The sequence below is a fragment of the Ochotona curzoniae genome, unplaced genomic scaffold (assembly GCF_017591425.1).
Source record: "Ochotona curzoniae isolate NIBS_2020 unplaced genomic scaffold, NIBS_Ocur_1.0 contig_1014, whole genome shotgun sequence".
NCBI classification, from domain to species: domain Eukaryota; kingdom Metazoa; phylum Chordata; class Mammalia; order Lagomorpha; family Ochotonidae; genus Ochotona; species Ochotona curzoniae.
Window position 1 is genome coordinate 31,022,278 of NW_024464920.1, and position 12,342 is coordinate 31,034,619.

Consider the following 12,342-nt stretch of genomic DNA (forward strand, 5'->3'; position numbering starts at 1 on the left):
TAGAACCAAAGTGTTACAGGACCCCTGGATCTGGAGGTCGTTGCTGATGCACCTCCATCAGAAACGCCAAGTTACGACCAATGGATGAGCAAACTGATCCATGGTTAATTTTCCACCCTTACTATTAAACAACGAAGTCTACACCTAGCTCACAGTGCAGGGAGCACTGTGACACTGAGACACTTCTGGAGGGGCAAGTGGCTGATATCACTTTGGCTCCGAATGGGGAAAGGCTAGGGAAGAGTGCACCTGTTATGGCTGGGCATGTCTCACGGACTGTTTTGACCAGGAAATTTCCAGCAAGACCAAGGTCAGACACAGCATTGGATCCCAGGAAGCAAAAACATGGAAGACAGAAAAGAATCATTCGTTTTCTTTCCTCCCCCTGTGGCTATCACTGTTTTGCCCCTGCTCTCTTGTTGTGTTCTCATTTCATTTCCCTGTCCTTTACATCCTTATGCTTTCAGCCTTTCTCCTGCAGCATGTTTTTCTTACATGCTATTCTTTTAAAATTTCATTTTATTTGAAAGATGTAGAGACAGAGACAGACCCAGAGACCTACCACCTGCTGGTTCACTTCCCAAATGCCCACAACTGCATGGACCAGACCAGGCCAAAGTCAGAAGCTGGAAACTCAATCAAGGTCTGTTACAAAGATGGCAGGGAACCAAGTACTGAAGCCGTGCAGGGGTGTGTGTGTGTCTATAATCCAGTGGCTGTTTTCTACTTCTATGCTGCTTTTCTTTATCGCTTTGGTCTCTTTTTTCCTCTGTATTTCCTCTCTGTATTGGCTTCCTCTGTAAAAGCATTACTTTAATCTTCTTCTTGAGTTCAGATTGTTCTTTTCTCACATGTTGCTGCACCTCAGTATTTGCACCATCACCTAACATGCACTAGATATGATAAGATTAGAAAGTATCATTTCCAACAGGGATAGGCTAATCATTGGCCATCTGTATTTGCAAATAGTTTTATTAGCACATAGGTGTATTTACTTCTTCATGTGCTGTCTAGGGTTATGTTGATGCTGCAAGGGCAGATTTCAGTAACAAAAAGATCTTTGTGTGGCCCACAAACTCGACATTCTGAATTTAGAGAAAAAAGCTGGTTGGGCCTCTCATCCTGTGTGGAAGCCAGTTCAAGTCCCTGCTGTTCCTCCTCCTTCTTTTAAAGAGATTTATCTATTTTTTATTGAAAAAGCAAATCAGATTTATGGAGAGAAAGACAGAAAGAAAGATAGCTTTCCCAGGCATGAACCAGCAACCATATGGGATCCTGGAACTTGCAAGGTGAGGATTTAGCCATTGAGTCATTGCTGCAGGCCTGATCCACTTCTGATCCAGCTCCCTGCCTGTGGCCTGGGAAGGCAGTAGAGGACAGCCCAAAGCTTTGGGACCCTGCACTCATGTGGGAGACTCAGAAGAGGTTCCTGGGTCTTGGCTTTGGCCTGGCCCAGTTTCAGTCATTGCTGGCATTTGGAGAGTGAGCCAGTGGATTAAAGATATTCTCTCTCTCTCTTTCCCTCTCTTTCTCTCGCTGTCTCTGCCTCTTCTCCTCTCTCTGTAACTCTGATTCTCAAATACAGAATTAAAGAGAATTATTGTATTAGATTTTGCCATTTCTTCTTCTTTTAAAGATATTTATTTTTATTGGAACACCAAATTTTACAAAGAGAGAAAAAGAGACAGAGAGACAGATCTTCCATTGCTGGTTCACTCTCCAGCTGGAGCTAAGCCAATCTGAAGCTAGAAGCAAGAGTTTCTTCTGGGTGTCATACATGGGTTCAGAAGCCTAAGGCTTTGTGTCATCCTTTGCTGCTTTCCCAGGCCAAAACAGGGAGCTGGAAGGGAAGTGGAGCAGCCAGGACATGAGCTGGTGCCCACATGGGATGCAGGCATTTGCACACAGAGGATTAGCCAGTTAAGCTATGATGCTGTCTCCTGCCCTTTCTTGTGTATTAAAAATAAATCTGTTTTAAATCTTCACCCTGTTGCTTTTTATATTTGGAAGGTCCCCCAACTTTTGTTTTACTTGATGTCGGTTATATTCAAAGGACAACTGACATCATTGTTGCTACATAAGGCAGCACCTGTGTGTTCAGAAGTGTTCCTTTTCTTCTGCCTCCCAGCAGACTTCTTTCAGTCTTTGGATTAGAAAAAAAAATGTTGATTCTATTATAAACCTTTTCATAAATTACGTAGGTAACTTTTCCTTTAAGTTTACAAACCATTTTTTAAACTGTTAAAAGCTGGAGAAAGGACTCAGTTTTAATTTAACATGGCACCTAGAAAACTGGCATATACAAAGGCATTCCAATGTAGTTTGATTTGGTGGGTGGTCTAGCTGAAAATATTTTACACAAATACACTGACAGGTTGGTTTCATTACCATGAAATTAATACAGACTAAAATAGTCCTAGCGTTGAAGCCTGCACAATGTTCTAGAGGTCACTTAGGTTAACGCTGTGCTTTTGAACTGGGAGGAAACTGAGGCTGGCTTCCCCAGATGTCGGCCGCCCGTGGGAGAATCTGGGAGCCCCAGGTCTCGGTGACAAAATGGTGGCATTCCAACACCCCAACTTTGTTTTTTTTTTTTACAAAAAAAAAGGGGGATTGCTAAGTAGAAATCTGTTGTATGGGTAGGAGTTTCTGCAGCTCCGTTTCTGCTACAGTTAGGAAGCCCTTCCTGCGTCAGGGAGCTCTGGACTGGCCCTGTGCTGTGTTTCTATTCTGATGTGTTCCCTAGCTGCAACTTGCAGCCAACGCTGTGTTGTCTTCGGATGTAACAGCCTCCGTGCCTCCTAGATGCTGTGGCCTTTCTCAGTTGAAAACAAAGCAACAGTAATGGATGTCTTCCCGTTCCCTCTGCTCCCCCTGCCTTATTGTGCAGTTTATTTTGTCTCTACTTTCTTCTTTCTACTTCATCCTAGGTGGCTGTCAATTTCTTTTGTTTTACAATTTTTCATTTTTTTCCCTCATGTATGTTCTAGAAAATTGAAAAGCCTGGATAACTCTAAATGAAACAAAATCATTCATAATGCAACCACCTACACAATGTGCGACTGTGTGTATATTTTCATAACTGCTTTGACACCATATAATTCTATATCCCGCTTTCTTAACTATACAAGATGAGGGCTTTTTTTCCCCTCATGCCACTGGAAATTCTTTAGAAGTGTTGTTTGAAAAGTTCCTTCACACTCTGTCTTGTTCATAAATAATATATTTCATATTTGCTTTATTTTGGTCATTAATTTGCTCTGAAAAAATATTTCTTTTTGTTATTAAAATACTTCTCTGTAATATTAATGTCCTGACATGCAAGTCTAATCCTTATCTGATTATGTTCTTGTTAAAACATTCTAGAAGTATATGAACTTTTCATAAGAAGACTCCCATTCTGTTTTTCCAAACCACTGTCCTCAAAGGCTGAACAAAAACTAATAGTTTTTGCAGGAGTGTGGATACTGGGCTGATATGGGAAAACATTCCTTTCAAGGTGTTGCTCTGTTACCAGGCTGCAAACTCCAAACTCAAATCTAAGCTTCTTAGTGAACTCGCTTGCATTTCTTCCCTTCCATTGCAGCCTGGCATCTGCCCTCTTCTGTCTGCCCAAAGGCATGAAGGAAACAGTCCAAGACCTGACTTAGCATCAGGGGACACAGGTTCAAACCTCAGGCCTGCCACTGACTAGTACCTGACTTTAAGTAAGTCACTTTATTCCATTGAGCCTATTTCATTAGCTTTAAATTGCAAAAAATAAAAGCAGAACTTTGTTTGTGAGGCTCCTGTGAGATAATAGGTGTAAGGAATGTCATTAGTCTGTAGAGTACTGTGTAAACTTTACAGGGTCAATTGGTGCTGAGACTATGCTTGAAGGTAGTGTGATGATTATTAGTTCTGTCTAACACATATTTCTGATTCCTTTAGGTCCATGGCAGAATTTCACTTCCACATTCCTTCATTTGGATATAGGCACACCACCTGCTTTTCCCAATGGGCTAGGAATGGAAATAGCTGTGTACACTTAATAAATGGACTCTGGAAAACTGAAGCTTTGGCAGCCACTCTCTCCCATGGTGAGCGGTAGTGCTGCAGGTGGTCCTTGCTCCATGTGTCAGGGTCCTGGCGAAAAAACACCACTATGGGGAGGAATGCCTAGCTGACCAGTGACACAAATGCATATCTTGAGCAAAATTTTTAGATTTTGTTTCCTTCAAGCCCAAGATTTTGGGAGTGTTTCTAGTTGCATGTAACCGGAATTTGGTGTTGAAAGTCTTGTTTTTTGTTTTTTATTTTTTTAAAATTTATTTGAAAGGTAGAGTAACAGAGAGAGACAGAGAGAGAGAGAGAGAGAGAGGGAGAGATCCCATCCATTGGTGTAATTTCTAAATGGCCATAAGAACCAGAGTTGGGCCAGCTGAAAGCCAGGAGTCATATGAGTCAAGGAGATCAGGGGCGACTTGGGCCATTTCCCACTACTTTCCCCAAGTATATAATAGGGAGCTGGAACAGCCAGGACTCAAACTGGAGCCCATATGGGATGCTGGCACTGCAGGCCATGGCTTAACGTGCACCAGACCCTGGAAAAATGTTTAAATATATATGATAGCAAAATGGGCAAAAATCATGAATGGATAATTTACAAAAGAAGAAATACAGTTAACCAATGAACAATATGTTTAGTTTCACCAGTAATAAGTTTAAATTAAAACAAAATACCACTTTTGTTTAATGATGTTATGAAGATTAAATGAATTATTTGAGAATCATGCACTTTTAAACTTTTACATTTCTTAGCTCTCTTCCTCCCTTCTCACATTCTACATCCATCTTATGGTAGAATATGCTTAAAAACAGACACCTCATAATAAATGTAAGTAATTAAAAAAATCATAGTTATGTACATTGTTCTTTAAATTCCAGTTTTCTTGCACTTCTTGAAGACCTCTCCCATTTGTTGCAGACCTAAGAACGTATGGATGTCTAACAGCAACAATGAAAACTTGCTACCCTCCTGCTTAAAGCTACTTGGCCTGTAGTATTTACTATTTTAAATTTTTTATTTATCTGAGAGTCAGAGAAATAGGGAAAAAGACAAAGAGAGAGGGAGAGCAGGAAAGAGAGGGAGAGGAATTCTCATTCATTGGCCCACTCACAACCACAAGGACTGGGCCTGGAGGAAGGTGGGAGCTCAGAACCCAATCAGGTTCTCCCCTGTGAGTGGGAAGGACTCTCACACATTAGTTACCACTGGGGCCTCCCAGGGTCTGTGTTACCAACAAGCTGGAATTAGAAGTGGAGGGAGGACTCAAATCTAGGAGCTCCAGTATGAAATTCTTAAGTGGTAGCCTACCTACCATGCTAAGTGTCTGCTTATGCTTTGGTTTTGATTGGGTGTTTGCCTGAAGGTGGGATAGTCACTGCTAAATTCTTCCCCTCCCTTTGTCTTTTTTTCCCCCTTCTATTTTATTTTTAAATTTTTAAATCAAGATTTATTTATTTTTATTGCAAAGTCATATATAGAGAGAGTAGGAGAGACAAAGATCTTTCATCCGATCATTTACTCACCAAGTGACCTCAATGGCCGGAGCTGTGCAGATCAAAAGCCAGGAGCCTGGAATCTCCTCTGGGTCTTCCACATGGGTGCAGGGTCCCAAGAATTTGGGCAGTTCTTGACTGCTTTCTCAGACCACAAACAGGTAGCTGGACGGGAAGCGGGGATGCTGGGATTAGAACTGGCGCCCATATGGGATCTGGAGCATTCAAGACAAGGACTTTAGCCACTAGACCACTGTGCCGGGCCATTTTTTTTAATTTTGTGATACAATTCTATAGGCTCTGGGATTTATCTTACCCCCTCCCCAAATTACCTACTCCCTATTGGTTTCCCCCATATTGTCACAATAGTATAGTCCTTGATAAGCAATCATAAGTCCATCATTTTACTGTTTAAGTGTGTCCTGACATTGCCATACAGACAATGGCAGACTAGCATCCTATTGTCAAGATATATCCAACAGTCTCTTTGGGAGTTCATTTTTGATTTGGAAGCAGAAATGCATAGTGCACCTTATTTTCACATCTGGCTAGAAGTCAGTATGGAGAGTGCTAAGAGAACTCTAAATAAGCCTGCCATATGACACAGCTGTCCCACTTCTGGGAAATATCCACAGGAAATGAAATCTGCATATGAGAAAGGTATCTGTAACCCTATATTTACAGCAGTACAATGGACAATAGCAAGGACATGGAAACAACTGAGATGCCTATCCAAAGAAGAGTGGTTAAAGAAACCGTGGTACATCTACTCAGAGGTACATTTCCACAGAATACTACTCAGCCATTAAAAAGAATGAATTCTACTATTTGCAACCGAACAGTCCCAACTAGAAATCATTATGCTCAGTGAGGTATTCAATCCCCAAAAGACAAAATCCATGTTTCCTCTGATATAAAGCAACCTTCATGCAAAACATAATATTTCAATATTGTTTTTGCTCCCTTTGGCTTTATACACTCACTTCCCAGATGCTGTGGTGAAGCCTGCTTGGGGAACACCTGCTCTTCCAAAACCTTATTCAATTCTTCCCCCCACACTTTAGAACTGTCACTGCCTGGGTATCTAGGCCGTGTTGTTCTCCCCTAAGCATATACTGCCTAAAATTTGCCAGTTCTGTCAAAGAGTACAATTCAGTGGCATTGAGCATGTTTAAGACCTTGTACAACCATCAATCATTTTTTTTTCTAAATGTTCATCATTTCATAGAAACTCTGTGTCCATTACACAGTAACCCCCCAATACCTATGCCTTCTGAGTCTAGGGGTCACTTTTCTCCTGGCTGTTCCTTGATTTGCCTGTCCTAGGTACCTTGTGTAAAAGGAATCGCCATTTGACCTCCCGTGTCTGGCTTCTTCATTCAGCAAATTCGCAAGGTTCGTTCACTTTTCACGTGTCGGTGTTTCATTCCTTTTTAAGGTTGAGGAGTAGCCCATTGTGTATGACTTCCAAAAGAGTACAGTGTGCTTCAAAATATTCATGTGAAATGCAATAGAAAGGTATGTTTATTTTTGTGCAAAAAAGGTTTTGAAATCCATCCATACATTTTATAATATGCATTTCTATGAGCTTTAAAAAAACCTTTTTAATTAATGAGAGGGACACACACATACACAAGAGAGAGAGCTGAGCCTTGAACCCAGGCAGGTCTCTCTCATGAGAGAAGGAGACTCCCCTGAGCCATCGAGGCTGTGTCCCAGGGTCTACAGCTGTAGGAACTTGAAGTCAGAAACCTGAATCAAAACTCAGTCCCACGTATTGTGTTATGGGACATGAGTCTACCCAACCATAAGCATTTTGAATAATCTACACATGCATGGTTTTCCAATTTTTTTTAAACTTCACTTTTGATTCTGTATTTCATGAACTTTTGTAGATCCCTCAAATGTACCACATCATTTCATCCACTGATCCGTCAGTGGATGTTCGAATTGTTCCTTTGTGGTGCACAGCATGAACTCATCTGAGCTTTCCATGTAAGACTATTTTTCCACTCTCTTCTTGCACTTGGATTTCCTGCTGTTCTTTGCCTCATAGTCACAAACCTGATGATAAAAACACCGAGGCAGGCCTGACAAAGAAAAGCAGAGAGGTCACAGACTGGATGGAGGGGAGAGTCATAGGTTTTAATTTCCTTTTGAAAATAACTGAGTGATATATATATTTTTTTGAGTGCTTGTAAACAATCATGACATAGGTTACACATTTTGGGGGTAGCTGGTATCATGTGTTTTTAATACTTTTAATCTGCTACAAAGAGCCTCTTGCATTTGGAACGTTGATGGTAGGTGACACAAAGAAAATTTCAACGCTAAGCGTCTGCTGACTGTGGTATGTAGTGTTTTCTTGGGTGATTTCATGTCTGAATTTTGGAGGCTATTTATTTCCCATCTTCAGTGAGGTGTGGCCATTTTCTCCGGGGCGACCATTCTATGATTTAGGACATCTGACGTTAAAGTCTGATAAAGAACATATATTTCTTAAAGGACATGATGCATACTTGGCACTCCTGAAAACATTTCCTTTTACTTTCTATGTCTTCTAGCATCATCCAACAAATTATCACGTAGGTCGCAGTCATGCCATATTTTAGTACTTACCAAATTGGTTCATCTATTGAGTCCAGATTTCCAAATGCCTTTTTTTAAAAAAAATTATTTGACACAAGAGTATTGGAACTAGTTCTCTTCTAACCATTGACATTCTAATTATGATATATTCAATACTGTTTTTGAATTACAAGGTTACCAATTTGCGTCAATTCTACAGACACAAAAAAGTTTCAGGGACAGAAGAAAAATTTCTTCCCACTCTATTTAGTCTTTCTCTGTGGACCTATGTTAGTTTGCATCCTTGGCTTACATAGGAAAATATTTTAGTGTGTGCTTTTTACAATATCTTAACTCCCCAAGACTTACCAAGGACAAATGTGATCTTAATATTATACTGTATTTCATTTCACAGGTTTGTTTCATATCCTCAATAGTTATTTCTAGTTGCAATTCTGTTTCCTTTCTAAATGTGTTAATAAAATGCTTGCATTCACATTGGCTTGACTCCAGCACCTGATATGGTTATGCTTCAATAAGTGATAAAACTTGTGACAATATAGCACTTGGAGATCTTTGGATGCGTCCTAACTATCCAAGTGGGGAAACTCTTAGTTCCTTATAGAGTTAAATTAAGGTCAGACCTGGTTTCCGACACGAAGTTCAGATGTATTGGCAGATCCCCATGCTTGCATTTATTATACTGTAATTTGGGGCTTAAAGAGTTATATCCAGTCCATCCCCAACATCTGGATAGTGTTTATAACGATCACATTTGATCCTAATGTAATTTTGTTGGGAATTCACTAGAATTCCTCTGTTGGCTACATTACAACTGAACATGAGATCTGCTAAAATATTACTAAAAAAAAAAAAAGGAATGAATATCCACAGAGAATACAAAAATAGATAGATTTCATCCCCCTCTCCCTTCCCCCACACTAGCCACCAACTCATCATGTTCATATTTCTGGGCCTCCTTGTTTCCATTGATAAAACTGGGGGGACACTTTAGCAGCAGCCAATATTTGTCAAGGGTTTTGAACCTTGACAAGTTGAACAGGCACAAAGCTCTTTCACACATGATCATTGCACACGTGCAACCACAATGGCAGTGTCAGAGACCCAATCAAGGTGGAGGACATGGCTTTTCCTTTCATTTCCACTTTGATTGAGATGCTATCCCTGAGCGTTAAGAAGACATTATTTGGAAAGTAGAGCCAAAGGCTTGCTTTTAACAGCCCTTCCCCCATCAATGGGAGCCCTGAATGAATCAAGCTGAACCTTCTAAGGGCTGAAAAGGGACCCTTTAATTATGTGAGATTGACAAAAGGGGACATTCGGGGAGTTTGGCAATGCACTTTCTGGACCTCCCAGCCCTGCCAGCAGGAAGATTATTAGCATGTTTCATATAATTTGTGCATAGCAATGCACCCTTCCCATGAAATAATTTTAATGTTCAAAAAGAGACAGATGGGAAGAGAAAAAGACAGATAGGGGAGGACAGAGACTCTGAGTCTTTGGAGAGGAAACATTATTTCATTAAATCTAAAACGCATATGCTTTTCTGATGTATAGCATATGCAAGTCTATGCAAATTATTTAATAGCAGTGCACTCAGAGTAATTTCCATTTCCTCCCTAGCTTGTGACGGGAATATTCCTTTTAATCAGATTAGATGACATCCTCCGCAAACTTTTGGGGGTTTCAACTTAATTTACCATGCTAAGTAGTTGGGGTAATTTGAAATAAAGCAATCAGTGGGCTGAAAAAGAATGAAGCCAAACCTCATTTCTGCCTTTGAATTGAGGGGCTGGCCGACTGTGGGAGCCCCACAGGACTTCCTTCCCCTGCTCTCCCTAGAACCCGGGAGCTCAGCGGAGTCTCCAGTGGCCAGAGCATTGTTCTAATGGCACCTGGTCAGATCTGTTTCCCATCCACTGAGCTTGCCTGTGATGCTGCATTCCTTCGGGCCCCTCTTGACGGTCACAATTTATGGTGCTGCCATGAGCAATGATAGAAAGATGAATTCACACTCTTTAAAAACTTTTTCATCTGGGAAGGTCATGGACTCCAAAAGGGGACTTTGGAGTGATCTGCAAGGGCCCTGCAGACACTTCACTCTAGAAATTCTGAAGAATAGGAGCCACTGGTAGTCTAGCACTACAGACGGGCAAGTGTGGTAAGTGCCTGCAGGGACGAATTGTGCAGAACACATACCTGAAGGGAACAGCAAAACTTATCCCTGGTTCCAGTGCTGTAGGAGTAGAGCCAGCCCTGGGCAAAACTATGAGGTTTGTGTTAAGCCCATTTTGTGTTGCACCATCTCAGGGGGCCTATTGTCTTCTCCTGAAGGGGATGTCTGCAGGTTAATACCTACAACTTCCAGCAGATGGCAGGAGAGGGTCTCTACTAGAATTGCATCAGATTGCAGTTTGGAATAGGGAAGCTGTTGGCTTCCTTTTTCACGGTCCTTCTGTTTTAAGGGTGGTGGTTTGGGGGGAATGGAGAGATTTTAATTGCTTGTATTAATTCCACGCAAAAGGGTTAGCAGATGAGATGTAAATATCGCCAATATAGAGGCTGCTAGGAATTTGCCAGCCACTAGCATAATATAAAAAAGAGATATTGAATGGGGAATAAACAGCATTTTCCCTTTTATTCCCCCCTCAAATGCTCTTTTCATTCAAGGCAAGAAGCTTGGTCTAGGATCTGCTTCTAAGATGTATTCCCTGCGGCACAGCAAGGCCGCTGTTGCTCATCAAAAGTTCGTCCAGAGCGTTTGGATGTGACAGAGACCTTGAAGGTCAGGCTGTCAGTAAATGACTGAGGACAGCATATAAACAGAGCCGACTGTGATTCTTTGAGTGCCCACGCTATCTTCCTATTCACTGCTAACATTCATTTTCTTTTAAAAAAAGATTTATTTATTTTTATTGCAAAGTTAGATTTACAGAGAGAAGGAAATTCTTTTCATCATTTGTGTGTACCATAACTGCATGTAACTAAAATGTATGTCTTTATTTATTTGTTAAATATGTATTCATTTTCTTGCAAAAACAGATTTACAGAGAGAAGGAGAGACAGAAAGATCTTTATCTGCTGGTTCACTCCCCAAGTGGCTGCAACTGCCAGAGCCCAGCAGACCTGATCTGAAGCTGGGAGCTTGTCCCCTATCTCCCACACAGGTGCAGGAGCTCAAGGCTTTGGGCCATCCTCTGCTACTTTCCCAAGCCACAAGCAGGGACCTGAGTGGGACGTGGAGCTTGAAAGGGGTGGATTAACCAATTGGACCATTGTGCTGGACCCTGAAAACTTCATGAGGAACAATGGCTTGAAGCTAGAATAATATACATCTAGTGTGATTTAATTTTTGAAGAAATTTGTCTTGCCCTTTAAAAATATAGTATCATTTCTGACAGATGTGCCCTTTCCACCACCCCCAATACGTGCGTGTATCTTTTGAACTAGAATTAAAGATCAGCAAAGAAAGACGGCAGGGTCTCAAGATGTCCAACAGAAGTCAGTAGGGTTTACAGGATTCTCATGTCTCTTTTATAGAAGTTAGATGATGAAACCTAGTCTGTGGAATTGTCTTAATCTCAACTACTTTGGAGTAGGAGAAGATGCATAGATAAGAATAAAGTAAAAATGTATCAGGCTTCCAGGAGAGAAAAAAGAAGGCTTTTATAATCTCTTATGGATAAAGAGGGAAATTCCTTGTTAATCCAGTAAACTTCAAGTTCTTTGGACAGAAAAGAATTCTTTAGGGAGCTGGCGTGAATACTTCGTCTGCGTTCTGTGTTGACACCTTATTAAAGTGAATTATAACTCAGAAAGTACTCAGGACTTACCCCAAAGATGGGATTTATGTCCCATTAACTTTATGTGCTCCCCTGAAGTTATAGGACAATAAAGAGAGAGAATTACCCTGATGTCTGTGGGGCATCGTTGATGATGAGAATTTTAAACATTCTACATTGTCTACCTCTGCCTTTCCTGCCCTGCCAATCTTAACATGTCTATTCAAGTGATGAATCTGTGACTATCTATTCATAATGATTTCAGTATGTCGAGTGTGTCTATTTTCTAATTTGTGGAAATAAATGGGATTTCCCACCTGTAACAATAGACATTTCTTTCTGACGTTCACAGTTTTGTAGATTCCAAGGAGCAGACACACCAATCCACAAATTGGGTTCAAGTGTGCTCCATAACTCGTTCGTTCTCTTT

The 12,342-nt window shown here is 40.9% G+C and overlaps 1 long non-coding RNA gene across 1 annotated transcript in view; it reads left to right on the forward strand.

The window, feature by feature from the left end:
- Positions 1-12,342, forward strand: part of LOC121157861 — a 55,811-nt gene that overhangs the window by 8,479 nt on the left and 34,990 nt on the right. Inside the window, exon 2 of the long non-coding RNA XR_005884105.1 lies at positions 3,587-3,707. This is a non-coding gene — a long non-coding RNA (uncharacterized LOC121157861). The remainder of the gene's footprint in view (positions 1-3,586; positions 3,708-12,342) is intronic.